The sequence below is a fragment of the Podarcis erhardii genome (assembly GCF_964252035.2).
Source record: "Podarcis erhardii genome assembly, chromosome: 17".
In the NCBI taxonomy this organism is placed as follows: Eukaryota; Metazoa; Chordata; class Lepidosauria; order Squamata; family Lacertidae; genus Podarcis; species Podarcis erhardii.
In genome coordinates this window covers 30,495,661-30,512,659 of record NC_138515.1, presented here as the reverse complement: position 1 = coordinate 30,512,659, position 16,999 = coordinate 30,495,661, and the positions used below count along the sequence as shown (strand labels likewise).

Below are 16,999 nucleotides of genomic sequence, written 5' to 3'. Positions count from 1 at the left end.
TGGAAGAACTGTGAACAGAGCAGGAGAAAGACTGATAGAAGCAGATGAGAAAACAAAGAGAGGTAGACATAGTTGTAAAAATTTTTTAAAAGTGTATTAAAAATAAAAAAGCAGCCCCTGTATTGTAGGTTGTGGTCAAAGGCGGGACCTCCTGGGCCTGGAAAAGTTGGAAGATGGTTGCTCTAAGGAGTTGAAGGGTGTGTGGGAGTGTTCAGGGTCAGCCCAAGATATTTTGGCACTTAAGGCTAACCACAAAATGGTGCCTCTTTCCCCACCCGAGAAGAAGGGGGTGAGTGAAGATCTCATCAGGAACAAGGGAGGGAATAAGGATCTACATCAGGATCTGCTGACCCCGTGGATCCTGATGCCTGAGGAGGTCCACTCACCTTGCCTCGTAGGTGGGCCAGCTCTGTGTGTGTTTAAGATGACCCCCAGCCAGGCACTGGGCAGGCCTAAGCTCAGCAATGTTACTACCCACCAAATCCTTTCTGGCTGTTTTGAGGCTAGGTGTTAGACCTAATGCTGAAATTGTGACATGTGAGGTCTGGGAGATTTTAAAAAAGAAAAGAAAGGGTAGTGTCTTGTTTGCCTTACAAAAGAAAGAAAAATAGAAGATTGCTCCTTACAATATAATTGCCCCCAAATGTTGCTTGCAACTAGCTAATTACAAAATCTCCGTAACGCTGAGCAAAGGATTAAATGATCAGGTTAATATCCCCAGTGGAGGCAACACGTTTTGTTTTATTTTGTTTTATTTTATTATTTTATTTCCCCCCTACAGGAAACTTTAAACTTATTAGGCTGAGATTATTTCTGTAACCTTTCAAACAGCCCCAACACATACATTTGCACTCCAGTGAGCACAGACTTCCATCTGGGTAATGGACTTCTGAGTGTCACAAATTCCCAGACAAAAGGTGCCAGCTTTCTGATTCCGTATGCAAAAATCTCTGGCAACGCGCACGGCGCAGAATGCCGCCGCTCAACATGCTGTGTGTCGACGCTTTAACAAGGCAGACTTGACGCTGATTCTTAGAAGCAAATTTCCCATTTGAAAGCTAAATTAAAAAGCTGACTTCCAGCCATCCCTAGAACCAAGGTATTTAAGCTGCACTCTCTCCAGTGTCCTTGTGTGCTTCCTCTCCTCTCTTGCAAAAGAGGCAAGGTAGTTTCCTTCCGTGGGGTTTTGCTGGCTGGGGAGCCTACAGCTGCTTAGCTGGAAAATGAAGGCAGGCCTCATTTGCTTCCCCACTCCACCCCCCAGCAAAGCAGAGAGGAGACATGGAGAGGTCTGCTGCTCTTACTGTCAGAAAGTTCTTTCTGGTGTTTAGTTGGAATCTCCTTTCCAGTATCTTGAAGACGTTGCTTCAAGTCCTACCCTCCAGAGCAGGAGAAAACAAGCATGTTCCCTCTTGCATGTGACAGCCCTTAAGATATTTGAAGATGGCTATCATATCTCCCCTCAGTCTCCTCTTTTCCAGACTAAACATACCCAGCTCCTTCAGCTGTTCCTTGTAAGGCTTAGTTTCCAGACCCTTGGTGATCTTGGTTTCCCTCCTCTGCACACATTCCAGCTTGTCAACATCCTTCTTAAATTGTGGTGCCCAGAATTGGACACAGTATTCCAGGTGTGGTCTGACCAAGGTAGAAGAGAGATGCTTTTGAATTATGGTGCTGGAGGAGACTCTGGAGAGTCCCATGGACTGCAAGAAGATCAAACGTATCCATTCTTAAGGAAATCAGCCATGAGTGCTCACTGGAAGGATAGATCGTGAAGCTGAGGCTCCAATACTTTGGCCACCTCATGAAAAGATAAGACTCCCTGGAAAAGACCCTGATGTTGGGAAAGATGGAGGGCACAAGGAGAAGGGGACGACAGAGGATGAGATGGTTGGACAGTGTTCTCGAAGCTACAAACATGAGTCTGACCAAACTGCGGGAGGCAGTGGAAGACAGGAGTGCCTGGCGTGCTCTGGTCCAGGGGGTCACGAAGAGTAGGACACGACTAAACGACTAAACAACAACAAATTACTTCCCTTAAAGGACGTGGGTGGCGCTGTGGGTTAAACCACAGAGCCTAGGACTTGCCGATCAGAAGGTCGGCGGTTCGAATCCCCATGATGGGGTGAGCTCCCGTTGCTCGGTCCCTGCTCCTGCCAACCTAGCAGTTCAAAAGCACATCAAGTGCAATTAGATAAATAGGTACCACTCCGGCAGGAAGGTAAACGGAGTTTCCGTGCACTGCTCTGGTTCATCAGAAGCAGCTTAGTCCTGCTGGCCACATGACCCGGAAGCTGTACGCCGGCTCTCTTGGCCACTAAAGCGAGATGAGCGCTGCAACCCCAGAGTCGGCCACAACTGGACCTAATGGTCAGGGGTCCTTTTACCTTTACATTACTTCCCTTGATCTGGACACTATACTTCTGTTGATGCAGCATAGAATAGCATTGGCTTTTTTTGCTGCTGCATCACACTGTTGGCTCATGTTGAGCTCGTGGTCCACCAAGACCTCTAGATCCTTTTCACATGTACTGCTAGTAATTCAGATTTCCCCCCTCCTGTATTTGTGCATCTGGTTCTTCCTACCTAAGTGCAGAAAGGATGGATATTCAAGGATGTAGGTGTCGCTGTCAAGTGTTGATGTTTTGACCCTTGGGCTTCTGTGACTGAAGCGCTTGTTCCAATAGCCGGTTAAACTGTAAAAAGGAAGGGCAGGGGGAGGGGGTGGGATTTCCTGCACACAGCACTCCAAAGAGATAAACACAAAGATGTCACCAAGCGGATATACACTTCTGACATAAATCCCCTCCTTGATCACATAGGAAGATAAGCTCCACACTACACATCCCAGCCCCATTTTTTGAAAATAATCAACTTTTAAAGCAATTATTAAAAATAAAAGGCTTAAGTCTGAGTAATCTGACAATGTGCAGGATGGCGGAATAAGTGATGGATAAGCGATAAAACGAAAATCCTATCAGGAGGCTTCAGTCTCATTAGATAAGCTGATCTCACACATAATACTATGTGCAATTCATAGTGGGTGGGAGATATACTACAGGAAGCCTATGGTCTCTGAGTTTATTAAAGCTGACGAACACTTCACGCTGTAGACAGACCTGTTGTTAAAAGCTTTTGCCTGGTATCTGATGCTCTTAGGTGCTTCATCAGCACCAGAGAGAGGATATCCAGAAACTGGGTGGAAGATAATTATTTCCTTTTTCCTGACATGTAGGAACAGAGGATAAGTTCGCATTTAAAGGTGAACATGCCTAAAAAGGACATATTCCGAAGCATATGAAAACACAAGAATAGCCCTCCTTCAAAATCCACTTTTCCACGTTTTGCAACGCAGTTCTCAGTCCAACTACCGTATACAAAAATGCACATAGAGAGCTAAAGTGTGCATAGAAATGCATTGACTGGGGAAAATAAGACGCATATATCTACATTTTATTAGGGGAAATGGCTTTGCGAAAATATGTACAAATTGCGTACAAATATGTGTATATGAGAAGAAATGCACACTAATGGATTTCTGATGAACTTTCGCGAGTAGTTTTTTCAATAAAAAAAATCACAAACAGATGTGGAATTGTGGAGGACTGAAGTTAAGAATCGAAAAATGAAAAAAGGAGAAAAACTGAAATTGACAGGTTTGCCCCATTCCTTCATGAAATGGAAAAGAAGTTATGAGCCTGGGTGCTTTAATGTTTTAATTTCTTCGAAGTCTCCCAGAGTGGCTAGGGCAACCCAGTCAGATGGGTAGCATCTATTATTATTATTATTATTATTATTATTATTATTATTATTATTGTATTTTTCTGTGTATAACACGCCCCCATTTATAAAACACCCCCTATTTTGGGGGACTCCAAATTAAGAAAATGGGGGGAGATTGCCCAGAGTTGCTGAGCTTTTTGGGAGGAGGGTTACCCACAGTTGAGCTTTTTTGGGGGGGGGTGGCCCCAAGTTGTTGAGCTTCCTTTAGGCGGGATTGCCAAAAATTGCTCACACGCCTGACCTACGCTGCCACTCGCATGCATTGCAAAACCCACATATCTACAGCCCTTGCCACAGCCACCAATAACATGTCCAATAGCCCACAACAATCTACGGCTCGCAGCAGCAACCAATCTCACGTCCCGCCTATGAACTATCAATGTATAAGAAGATCCCCAATTTTTAACATATCTTTTTCATAAAAACTACTCGTCTTATACACGGAAAAGTATGGTATTATTAGGTGGTCAGGTTGAAGCTCCTGCCTTAAGATGTCAGAAGCAACTATACCTGATTCTGGACTCCCCTCTGCCACAGACTCTCCCTTCTCACCCAGCCCTGTCAATTCTTCAGCTTCTGACACCTCCTCTTTTGCATCTTCTCCCTCTGACCACTCATCCCACCCCCAATCCCTGGACTCTGAGCTGTTTCTCCCACCATTCCTCTCCATCCAATCAGTCAATGACATTCAAAGACTCTTTGTCCAAGCCCCAGCAGCTCCTGATAACAATCGTAATATGGTCACAGATCATGTGAAGCTGGAAAACCAACCATTATTGCCTAATGGTAAGTACAGTGGTAACCTTGGTTCCTGAACAGCTTAGTTGTCGAACAAATCGGCTCCCGAACACCGCAAACCCAAAAGTAAGCGTTCCAGTTTGCGATTGTTTTTCAGAGACCAAACGTCCAACACAACTTGCACTTGAGTGCAGGAAGCTCCTGCAGCCAATCGGAAGCTGTGCCTTGGTTTTTGAACGTTTTTGGGAGTCAAATGGACTCCCGGAATGGATTAAGTTCGAGAACCAAGGGAGCACTGTATGTATAGTTCCTGTTATCTAATAAAGTACCGGGTAATTCAAGTTTTGGAATGGAAGTGACATAAAAAAAGAAACTCACCATGCTCTACACACGCAATTCATTTCTTAGAAAAACGCACTTTGTTTCTCCAGGGGTGCCCCCATCCCAACCAAAAACACACACCTTCAAAATGGAAGGCAGGATAGAATGGGACTATTTTGGGTGCACTAAACGGTTACCTTGATTTTTAAAATAAAATGTCAGGGGAATAAAGACTGTTTCAGTATTTCCTGAAGAAGCCGCCAAACACAACTGGTCCATCAATGGATAACAATCTTACATTCAAGATGGTGCCACTCTTTGGAGAATGGAAACGGAAGGGCTGGTGGAGCAAGATTTGGTCCGATAGACTCCAAACCCAGACAAACATCTTGCTTGGATTAATGCAGTCTCTCATTGTTGCAGGGCGTTTGAGCTGCAAAGGTCCCGTGACATTGTGGTAATGTGGGAGACCTGCCGCCGCCCATAGGTTTGTGTTCATTTACATTTTGCTTTAATGACAAGCTGTCAGACCAGCTGCTGATTGAAAGCACCATTGTTTCCTTAATCTAGAGAAAGAATGGGCTGATTCTCAGAAGAACAGAGAATGCTTTATGGCCATCAGATCTCCTGTGTGCTCGTTCTTGTGATTTAGCATGGCTTGACTCCTCCCTTAAACCAGCCTTAAGTTTGTCCATTTGCTCATTTAGTTAGGGGTGTGTTGCTGCTCCCTTGATCCCACAAAAGACGAGAGCAATGGAGTAGGTAGCTAGAAATAACTGCAGGATCCCATATTGTGTAGCTGGGGAGGAAAGGTGGGGAACTGGGGAGGAATCCAGTGGGGGAAAATAACTTTTGAGTAGTGACTAGTGATAACCAACAGCTGCCATCATCAACTTTTCTAGGCACACACTAGATATTGGCCTGGGTTGTTTTATCAAACCTAAGTAGAACATGTCTGAACATTCTTAGCCATCGCTGGCCTTCAGAGAGCTTAGAACAGAGTTTCCAGCTAAAAAGAAGCTATTGACACAACCAGAAATGGAGACTTGAGTCACTTGCAGAAGGTCTGTTTGGTGGGCTTCCATCCTGATTTTTTGTACAAAGTATGTGTGGGGAAGTTAGAGGACATGGGCTGTTTGCTAAGCGTTTGTTTGTTTGTTTGTTTGCAGGGATGTTATATGACGGGTGTGGAATTTGATCTGACTTGAGGTCTGTACCCCTATCTCCCTAACACCACATGGGCTGCCGCCCCCTGTCAATCACCGGATATCAAAGTGACACCTGACCCAGCAGAGGCACACCCAACAAACCACCAATGACCTGCTGATCACTGGAGGTTGTGAAGCCGGGTGCACAGCTCTCCACAACCCTGGCGATCAGCTGATTTGATTTTAGCTCCTAGAGTGGGATTAACTCCCAAGGCAGAGCTGGATGTATGAGCAAGAAAAGCAGGGATTTAGATTTTGTTGCAGGGTGAAGGAAGGTAACATTGGGGACAGGAGCAAGAAGCAGGAGTGGGAGAATCTGGGAAGAAATTGGGGGGTTTTTTTAAGCGGAATTAATTCTATGGGTAATTTGGGCGGGAAATTAATGTGATGTAATTACAAGGAAGATGAGATGTGGGAGAAAATCTAGGAGGAAAATAAATTTGTGGAGGGGACTCTAGAAGGACAGTGAACCTACAAGGAGAAAATATTCCCAGAAGAAGACTGGAAGAAATTCAAGACTTATTTGCAAAAACATTGTAACTTGGTTGAATGTTAAGAAGGATGCTGGATCATAAATAATTTGGCACCACTAAACTAGAATGGAGTTATGAGGATAAGCTACTTAAGAATTTAAAATTTTTTGAACAATTACTAGATTATATTTAATCTACTAAGATTTGGTCATAGGGTGTTGGAGATTAGAAAGTTAGATAATAAGAGTGGAATTAAGATGATAAATTGCTGGCAAAATTTTATTGGAATGAAGGTAGGAGCGGGAGATGAGAGGAAGTCCAAAGAAGTGGTGAAACTATGTTGAGATATATGTTATACTGTTTTATTTTTATGTATTGTATTAAAAAAAGCCTTAATAAATATCATAAAAAAAGAAAATATTCCCAGTACCTTAAAAAAAAATAAAGAGTAATTATTTTTTTGTTTGGGCAGGGGCTGGAACGGGTATACACCGAATACAGTACCTGAGCCAACAATCTACCTATATCTACAATCAGTAATGTTGTGCCCATTTCTAATCCAGATCATTGTCTGCTTGAGTTTATTAATCACCTCTTACATTTAACCACTGTCAGGGCAGGGGGGTGGGTGCATAGCTGTCAACCTTTCCCTTTTTTAAGGGAAATTCCCTTATTCCGAATAGGATTCCTCGCAAGAAAAGGGAAAAGTTGACAGCCATGGGTGGGTGGCACTGCAACTGGGTCTGTAATAAAAAAAACAAAAATAAACTTTGTGGTCAGTTCCCCCAGCTCCCCCCCCCCCAAAAAACCCCCACTGTCTTTGACTCCTCTCATCTGACTTAGAACTCAGGGCTCACGACACATATTGGCAATAGAATCGTGGAGCTGTGCAGTCGGAAGGGACCACTAGGGCCATCTAGTCCACCCCATGCAATGTAGGAATATTTTGCCCAGTGTGGAACTCGAATCCACAGCTCTGGGATTAAGACTTTCATGCAGGCTGTCTGCATATTCTGTGTGCACTTTGCTGAAGTCCATTTGAAAGGCTTCTTTCCCCCTTGGGAGGAAGGGATTTTGCCCGTGCTCAGAGGTACTCTGCCCTGAAGTGCCCCAATTTTTGTAAACGAAATCTGGCAACTCCACTATATATTTATATGTATTGCTAGGAGCAAGCGTAAAATATTTCCAATGAGTATCCCTGAAGTAGCATTAAAAAGGGAGGGAGGAGTAACAGATTGACTCATACAGAACCAGATAACAGTGTCTTATATAGATAATGGATGTAGAAAATCACTGAGCAGCGGTCAAGGAGGCTGGAGCAGCTCCTTCCCGGCCGTTTTCCTTGCCTCTTGGCAAATGATGAATCCTATCAACCGTAACTTGTGTTAAACATAGCTTTTTCTAATTAATTACATATTGCTCTGTGTCTCTCCAAAGCTTTTAGCCATGCCGCCAGGCCTGTAGACACAGGCTCTGACATTAGCAGGGATGTTGCTGCTGCTGTTCTGCTCATTGTGGAACATGAATGTCACCGAGAGATAAGCAATCTTTTTAGAATGTGACCTTTTTTATAAAAAAAGGGGGGGGGAGAGAGAGAAGAAGAAGAAAAAAGCCAAGTTGGCATTTGCGAAGGGGGAGCCGGTTCATTAAAATTATCTGTATTTCTTACTGAGCATTAGAGCAATCTGCAGGGACGATCTCCAATATATTTGCATTTAAAGAATGGGCACATTCCCAGAAATAAAATAAAATAAAATATTCTACATCTTATCAACCTTGGCACTTTTTACTTTCCATTTTCTTTGTGTATATAGAAAGACAATTCAGCTAATGTTCTCTTGCAGGGGAACTTTCAAAGAGCCTTTCCTTGCTCAAATACAAAGAGACCTTGGGGTTGTCTCCTGCATTAAAGACGGTTTGCAAAACCTTGAAAGTCCCTGGGTTTCAGCCTTTAAATGAAACCAAAAGATCACACTATCTTTTAAAAGTGGTCTTCTGTGTACACTTGCTTTCATAGCAATTTGCCCCACAGGGTATAAAAGCTACGCCTGGAAATTTAGCTCTGTGAGGATTGTTTATATTATGAAGCCAGGATCTCCCTGTGTCCCGTTTGGGTTCCCTACCCAGCAAGAAATATTTACAAGAGGAAAAGTCTTTGCTGGGTATTAGACTGAAGGACCATTAAGCAAAACATACTTTTAAGTGGTGTAGTGGTTAAGAGCGGTAGACTCGTAATCTGGTGAACTGGGTTCACTTCCTCGCTCCTCCACATGCAGCTGCTGGGTGACCTTGGGCCAGTCACACTTCTTTGAAGTCTCTCAGCCCCACTCACCTCACAGAGTGTTTGTTGTGGGGGAGGAAGGGAAAGGAGATTGTTGGCCACTTTGAGACTCCTTAAAGGGAGTGAAAGGCAGGATATCAAATCCAAACTCTTCTTCTTCTTTTAAACAACAGTGACCACCCAGAAGTGTCTGGGAAGCTTATAAGCAGAGCATGAACTCAACCATCTTCTCCTGTCATTAATCACCAGCATCTGGTATTCTGCCTCTGAACATGGAAGCTCTTTTAAACAACATAAAGGTAAAGGGACCCCTGACCATTAGGTCCAGTTGTGACTGACTCTGGGGTTGCGGCGCTCATCTCGCTTTATTGGCCGAGGGAGCCGGCGTACAGCTTCCGGGTTATGTGGCCAGCATGACTAAGCTGCTTCTGGCGAACCAGAGCAGCGCACGGAAATGCCGTTTACCTTCCCGCCGGAGTGGTACCTATTTATCTACTTGCACTTTGACGTGCTTTTGAACTGCTAGGTTGGCAGGAGCAGGGACCGAGCAACAGGAGCTCACCCTGTCACGGGGATTCGAACCGCCGACCTTCTGATCAACAAGCCCTAGGCTCTGTGGTTTAACCCACAGCGCCACCCGCGCCCCTTGTTTAAACAACATAGATAATAGCTATTGATGACTGTTCCGCCGTGAATTTGCTGTCCAAGGCTCCTTGGCATGTTCCCCCCAAGTGGAGGAACGACTTCCAGACACCGCAGTCGTACACTGCAGAATTGTGTGTGTGGATAATCTCAGTTTTGTCATGTAAATAAGCACTGGGTCGCATCCTGCCAGCAAAACAGGGAGGGAAGCAAGTTTCGTTGATTCTGCCCCCATCCCTGCCTCCCCAATTGCAGCTCCTCATCCACATCTGCTTTGGAGGGTGTCCCAATTCTCCAGACCAGTTTTCAGGCACTAGGGGTGGGTTTTGCTGCAGGGGCAATTTTGCCATTTGCCAAACATTGCTCCCCTCTCTGTTCCCTTGACAGAAGCCTTTCTGTAAACTCCGCAACACTGCTGATACAAGCCATTGCTTCCCTCGCCATACAGCCCTTTACAGTGGTACCTTGGGTTACATACGCTTCAGGTTACAGGTGCTTCAGGTTACAGACTCCGCTAACCCAGAAATATTACCTCAGGTTAAGAACCTTGCTTCACGATGAGAACAGAAATCGCACGGCAGCAGTGGGAGGCCCCATTAGCTAAAGTGGTACTTCAGGTTAAGAACAGTTTCAGGTTAAGAACGGACCTCAAGAACGAATTAAGTTCTTAACCCAAGGTACCACTGTACAGTGGTACCTCGGGTTACATACGCTTCAGGTTACATATGCTTCGGGTTACAGACTCCGCTAACCCAGAAATAGTACCTCGGGTTAAGAATTTTGCTTCAGAATGAGAACAGAAATCACGCAGCGGCAGCAGGAGGCCCCATTAGCTAAAGTGGTGCTTCAGGTTAAGAACAGCTTCAGGTTAAGAACGGACCTCCGGAACAAATTAAGTACTTAACCCGAGGTACCACTATATAGGGAAACCTTTTAAGGTGTAATATTTTATTATGTTTTTACATACGTTGGAAGCCGCCCAGAGTGGCAGAGTCAGATCGTTGGGGTACAAATAAAACAACAACAAGAATTACCACTCGTTATTTTATACCACACACACACCTTGCCCTGGTTGTCCTTTATCTAAACCCAAAAACCTCTGGCGACAAAGACACAAAGTTAGGGTGGGGATGTCATGGAGACACCTAGTGGCCGATGGTGTGAATATTTACTTATTTACTTACTGGTTTTAGGGAAGGGGCACCAAAACTACTGAGTAGGTAATCATATTGAAATATCAGTCATCTGTTCTGTCCTTTGTTCTTGTTACATTAAAAAAGCGTGTATATATATATATATATATATATATATATAAATAAATAAAGGTAAAGGAGCATCAAATTGCTGTGAAAGCACTGTAGCTCCTTCTAATTTGCTCCCCCCCCCCAAATTCATTTCATTTTTCTCAGCTCCATCTTTCCCCTATTACAGTGGTACCTCTGGTTACGAACTTAATTCGTTCCGGAGGTCCGTTCTTAACCTGAAACTGTTCTTAACCTGAAGCACCACTTTAGCTAATAGGGCTTCCTGCTGCTGCCGCCCCACAATTTCTGTCCTCATCCTGAGGTAAAGTTCTTAACCCGAGGTACTGCTTCCCGGTTAGCAGAGTCTGTAACCCGAAGTGTTTGTAACCCGAGGTACCACTGTATAGCTATTTTTCTCCCCTAGGCTATTTTTAAAAAAACGAATGCAAACAAGCTTTGCCACATTTTGTGTGGACAGGAAGACCATACAGCACTGAGTTAAGTGTGCAATGAATTTGGGGATTTGTGAGCATAGTTGTGCCTTGGATTACGACTAAGGTTTCTCAATGCTTATTTACTGTGTTTATCTTTTATTTGTTGTTCATTTTTATCCTGCCCTTCCTTCAAGGAGTTCAAGGCGGCATATATCTCCGCTCCCCACACCCATCGGGACTCATGTCTGGAACCCTAGAGAGTCACTGCTGGTGTAGATGAGCAATCGGGTAAGAGCAGAACTTGTGGTTATCCAGAAGCTTTTTAATGCCTGATGTTTTATTGTATTTTTTATATTTTGTTGGAGGCCGCCCAGAGTGGCTGGGGAAACCCAGCCAGATGGACGATGTATAAATAATATAATATAATATACCGTATTTTTTTGCTCTGTAAGACTCACTTTTTCCCTCCTAAAAAGTAAGGGGAAATGTGTGTGCGTCTTATGGAGTGAATGCAGGCTGCGCAGCTATCCCAGAAGCCAGAACAGCAAGAGGGATTGCTGCTTTCACTGCGCAGCGATCCCTCTTACTGTTCTGGCTTCTGAGATTCAGAATATTTTTTTTCTTGTTTTCCTCCTCCAAAAACTTGGTGCGTCTTGTGGTCTGGTGTGTCTTATAGAACGAAAAATACGGTAATTATTATTATTATTCTGAATATTAAAAGATTCAGGACAGGTAAAAGAAAGCAGCACATAGTTAATTATGTACGTCATTGTCACAGGATGCAGTGATGGCCAAAACCTTGTATCGCTTTAAAAGAGGATTAGACAAATTCATGAAGGGTAGGACTATAAGGATAGATAGCAATGATGGCAATTCTCTGCCTACATGGTTGGAGACAATATGCTTCTGAACACCAGTTTCTGGAAAACACAGGAGGGGAGAGTTCACTTGTGCTCAGATCCTGCTCTCAGGCTTCCCAAAGGCATCTGGTTGGCCATTGCTTTTTTGTTTTTACCAGACTATTGTTTTCTGCCTTTTCTGCAATTTGTATATACCCAACCAGAGTTGTAGCTGGAAGGGGCGGGGCTAGCTAGGAAAGCCCTCCCATCAGATGTCAAGGAAATAAACAACTATCTGACTTTTAGAAGACATCTGAAGGCAGCCCTGTTTGTTTTTAATGTTTGATGTTTTGTTGCTTTTTTTATTATCATTATTAATATTCCTTTGGGAGCCGACCAGAGTGGCTGAGGAAACCCACCCAGATGGGCAGGGTATAAATAAATTATTATTATTATTATTATTATTATTATTATTATTATTATTATTATGCCCCGGGTGAAGCCTCCAGAGGGGCACCATTGAGGCTCCCAGCCTGTGTGTGTGTGTGTGTGTGTGTGTGTGTGTGTACGCAAACACACATAGGGGACAGAGAAACAGGGTCTTTGACCCGAGTGAAATAAAACCTACTTTGGCCTCTGACCAAACTCTAATAAAGTCCCACATTCTAGCCCCCTGCTACACCGCGCTGACTCTATGACAGACTCGAAGCTCTATTTGCATCCCCCTTTCTGCAAACATTCCTCATGCAATTCATTCTTAGCGGGGCAAATATGCGTGACATTGGGATTTGCAAGTTGCCTGCCTGAGATTTCTGAGGAAACAGATATGCTACTATAAATTTGTTTCCAGCAAAAATCACTTAGCGGCGCAGCGAAACCACTGAGCAGCAATCTGCCACAGGGAGACTCTGACCAGTCATGGCTAGCCGAGCTATATTTGAATATTCTCCAGGGATGCTTTGCAACACACCGAGCGAAAATAACTTGCGAAAACTAGTTGCTGAATGTTTGTGCAGACCAAACCTTCGGCGACACCAATCTGAATACTTATTCCCTTTATGAAATATGTATGCATATGTGTTCATGCACCACACACACATGCGCACATGCCTCCAAGAGATCTGCTCCATGCTCACTCTTATTCATAATCCACAAGAATCTTAAATAGGGTTGCCTGCTTCGCTCACGTAGAAGACCCCAAGTTAACATATCCAGGCAGTGCTGGAAGTAAATCCTGCCTGAAATCCTGCAGAGGAAGGCTGCGTGATGTATCACATCAAACCAGTTTGAAGTCTATATTGTGCTATCAGTTTTGTAATTTTTGACATGGCAATATATTGTGAATCAGGGTGTGTGTGTGATGCAAAGATCACGATGCAGGGGAAACCGTCAAGCCAGCCAATGCCACAACATAGCTCCATCCTTATTTCAGACATTGTGATAGATCGGTATACCATGATGTTTGTTGTTGTTGTTGTTTATTTGTTTAGTCATAGAATCATAGAATCATAGAGTTGGAAGAGACCACAAGGGCCATTGAGTCCAACCCCCTGCCAAGCAGGAAACACCATCAGAGCACTCCTGATATATGGTTGTCAAGCCTCTGCTTAAAGACCTCCAAAGAAGGAGACTTCACCACACTCCTTGGCAGCAAATTCCACTGTCGAACAGCTCTTACTGTCAGGAAGTTCTTCCGAATCTTTAGGTGGAATCTTCTTTCTTGTAGTTTGGATCCATTGCTCCGTGTCCGCTTCTCTGGTGCAGCAGAAAACAACCTTTCTCCCTCCTCTATGTGACATCCTTTTATATATTTGAAGATGGCTATCATATCACCCCTTAACCTCCTCTTCTCCAGGCTAAACATGCCCAGCTCCCTTAGCCGTTCCTCATAAGGCATCGTTTCTAGGCCTTTGACCATTTTGGTTGCCCTCCTCTGGACACGTTCCAGTTTGTCGGTGTCCTTCTTGAACTGTGGTGCCCAGAACTGGACACAGTACTCCAGATGAGGTCTGACCAGAGCAGAATACAGTGGCACTATTACTTCCCTTGATCTAGATGCTATACTCCTATTGATGCAGCCCAGAATTGCATTGGCTTTTTTAGCTGCCGCGTCACACTGTTGGCTCATGTCAAGTTTGTGGTCAACCAAGACTCCTAGATCCTTTTCACATGTACTGCTCTCAAGCCAGGTGTCACCCATCTTGTATTTGTGCCTCTCATTTTTTTTTTGCCCAAGTGCAATACTTTACATTTCTCCCTGTTAAAATTCATCTTGTTTGTTTTGGCCCAGTTCTCTAATCTGTCAAGGTCGGTTTGAAGTGTGATCCTGTCCTCTGGGGTGTTAGCCACCCCTCCCAGTTTGGTGTCATCTGCAAATTTGATCAGGATGCCCTTGAGTCCATCATCCAAGTCGTTGATAAAGATGTTGAATAAGACAGAACCCTGTGGCACCCCACTAGTCACTCTTCTCCAGGATGAAGAGGAACCATTGATGAGCACCATTTGGGTTCGGTCAGTCAGCCAGTTACAAATCCACTGAGTGGTAGCATAGTCAAGACCGCATTTTACCAGCTTCTTTACAAGAATATCATGGGGCACCTTGTCAAATGCCTTGCTGAAATCAAGGTAGGCTACATCCACTGCGTTCCCTTCATCTACCAGGGTTGTAATTCTGTCAAAAAAACGAGATCAGGTTAGTCTGACATGACTTATTTTTCAGAAATCCATGCTGACTACTGGTGATCACAGCATTCCTTTCTAGGTGCTCACAGACTGTTTGCTTAATGATCTGCTCCAGAATCTTCCCTGGTATTGATGTCAGACTGACTGGGCGGTAATTATTTGGGTCCTCTCTTTTCCCCTTTTTGAAAATAGGGACAACATTTGCCCTCCTCCAGTCTGCCGGGACTTCACCTGTTCTCCAGGAATTCTCAAAGATGACTGCCAGTGGTTCTGAGATCACATCTGCCAGTTCTTTTAATACTCTTGGATGCAGTTCATCTGGCCCTGGAGACTTGAATACATCTAAACTAGCCAAGTATTCTTGCACTATCTCCTTAGTTATTCTGGGCTGTGTTTCCTCTGCTGAATCATTTGCTCCAAATTCTTCAGGTCGGGCATTGTTTTCTTTATCGGAGAAGACTGAGACAAAGAAGGAATTGAGGAGTTCAGCCCTTTCTGTGTCCCCTGTTTGCATTTCACCATCTTCTCCTCTGAGTGACCCCACTGTTTCTTTGTTCTTCCTTTTGCTACAAACATACCCATAAAAGCCTTTTTTGTTGCTTTTAACCTCTCTAGCAAGCCTGAGTTCATTCTGTGCTTTAGCTTTTCTGACTTTGTGTCTACACGTGCTGGCTATTTGTTTGAATTCCTCTTTGGTGGTTTCCCCCCTTTCCCATTTTTTGTACACACCCTTTTTTAATCTTAACTCAGTTAAAAGTTCTTTAGATAGCCACCCTGGCTTCTTTAGGCACCTTCCATGTTTCCGTCTCATTGGTATTGCCTGAAGTTGTGCTTTTACTATCTCCCTCTTAACAAACTCCCAGCATGATCATTCGCGCCTAATGATCCTTCCACTTCTACCCCACTAACCAGGTCATCAACATTGGTTAGGACAGATCTAAAATGGCTGTTCCTCTTGTTGCTTCTCCCACTTTCTGGACAATGAAGTTGTCTGCAAGGCCAGTGAGGAATCTGTTTGACCTTATGCTCTTGGCTGAGTTTGACATCCAACAAATATCCGGGTAATTGAAGTCCCCCATTACTACTATCTCCCTTCCTTTTGCATGCTTGGCCATCTGTTCCAGGAAGGCATCATCTATGTCCTCCGTTTGGCTTGGGGATCTATAGTAAACTCCCACAATGAGGTCACTGTATTCTTCTCTCCCTTAATTTTGACCCAGATGCTCTCACTTTGGCTTTGAGGTTCTAAATCTTGGATCTCTTCACAAGTATACACATCCCTGACATATAACGCCACTCCTCCTCCTTTCTTGTCTAGTCTGTTTCTCTGAAATAGATTGTATCCCTCCATTATTACATTCCAATCATGGGACTTATCCCACCAGGTTTCAGTGATGCCTATTATGTCATATTTAGTTTGCTGTACCAAGAGCTCAAGCTCATCTTGTTTATTTCCCATGCTTTGCGCATTAGTGTACAGACATTGAAGTCCATTAATCATTCCCCCGTGTCTCTTATTTAAGGATTTTTTCCTCCCACCACTAGGTCTGTGTGCTGTTTGCTCCATTTGGTCTATGACATTTGGATGATCATCTTCATCAGTTGATAGACACCTACCTTCAGGAGCACTGTCTCCCTCCCCCAGGTCCAGCTCTCACTTCCATACATCACAACGGGGAAAACCATAGCTTAGCTAGTGATAAATCACAAAGCTGAAAACCAGATACAGTCATACCTCGGGTTACAGAAGCTTCAGGTTGTGTTTTTTTGGGTTGCGGACCTCCAAAACCTGGAAGTACCGGAATGGGCTACTTCCGGTTTTCGGAGGTCGTGCATGTGCAGAAGCGCTAAATCGCACTTTGCGCATGTGCAGAAGCACCGAATTGCAACCTGTGCTGCTGCGGGTTGCGGGCACTGCGGGTTGCAAACGTGCATGGATCACGTTCGCAACCCGAGCGTCCACTGTATCGCCATTCCTTCTGCAGAGCCACTGCCAGTCAGCATAGACCTGGAACAGGAATCCTGTGTCTTTCCAGGCATTGTTGAACTACAGTTTCCATCATCCCTGACCATTGGCCATGTTGGCTGAGGATGATGGGGGCTGGAGTCCCAACAACATTGGAGAGTTCTGGGTTTCCCACCTTCTGCACTATGAGGTATGGTATCGGACTAAATGTTTGTCCATAGATTGAGCGTACATAACCATGCAGGAAATGACCTCTGCATCTCCCGTCTCCTATTGATGTAGGTCCTCCTCTTTTTTCGTCCACAAATCTTTTAGTGATCAAAAGCCTCCTGAAAGGGGGGAGGGGGGAACCACCTAAGTATTTATCAATGCTATTTTCTTTAATTGC

At 44.2% G+C, this 16,999-nt stretch overlaps 1 long non-coding RNA gene across 3 annotated transcripts in view; it reads left to right on the top strand.

Moving 5' to 3' along the window:
• LOC309332576 overlaps positions 1–16,999 on the top strand; it is a 37,089-nt gene that overhangs the window by 19,395 nt on the left and 695 nt on the right. The window contains exons 3-4 of one of the 3 annotated variants that reach the window (XR_014152194.1): positions 5,266–5,329; positions 11,322–11,412. This is a non-coding gene — a long non-coding RNA (uncharacterized lncRNA). Of the gene's footprint in view, positions 1–5,265; positions 5,330–11,318; positions 11,413–16,999 lie in introns of all 3 variants that reach the window. The other 2 variants (XR_014152192.1, XR_014152193.1) reach the window with 2 other exon arrangements.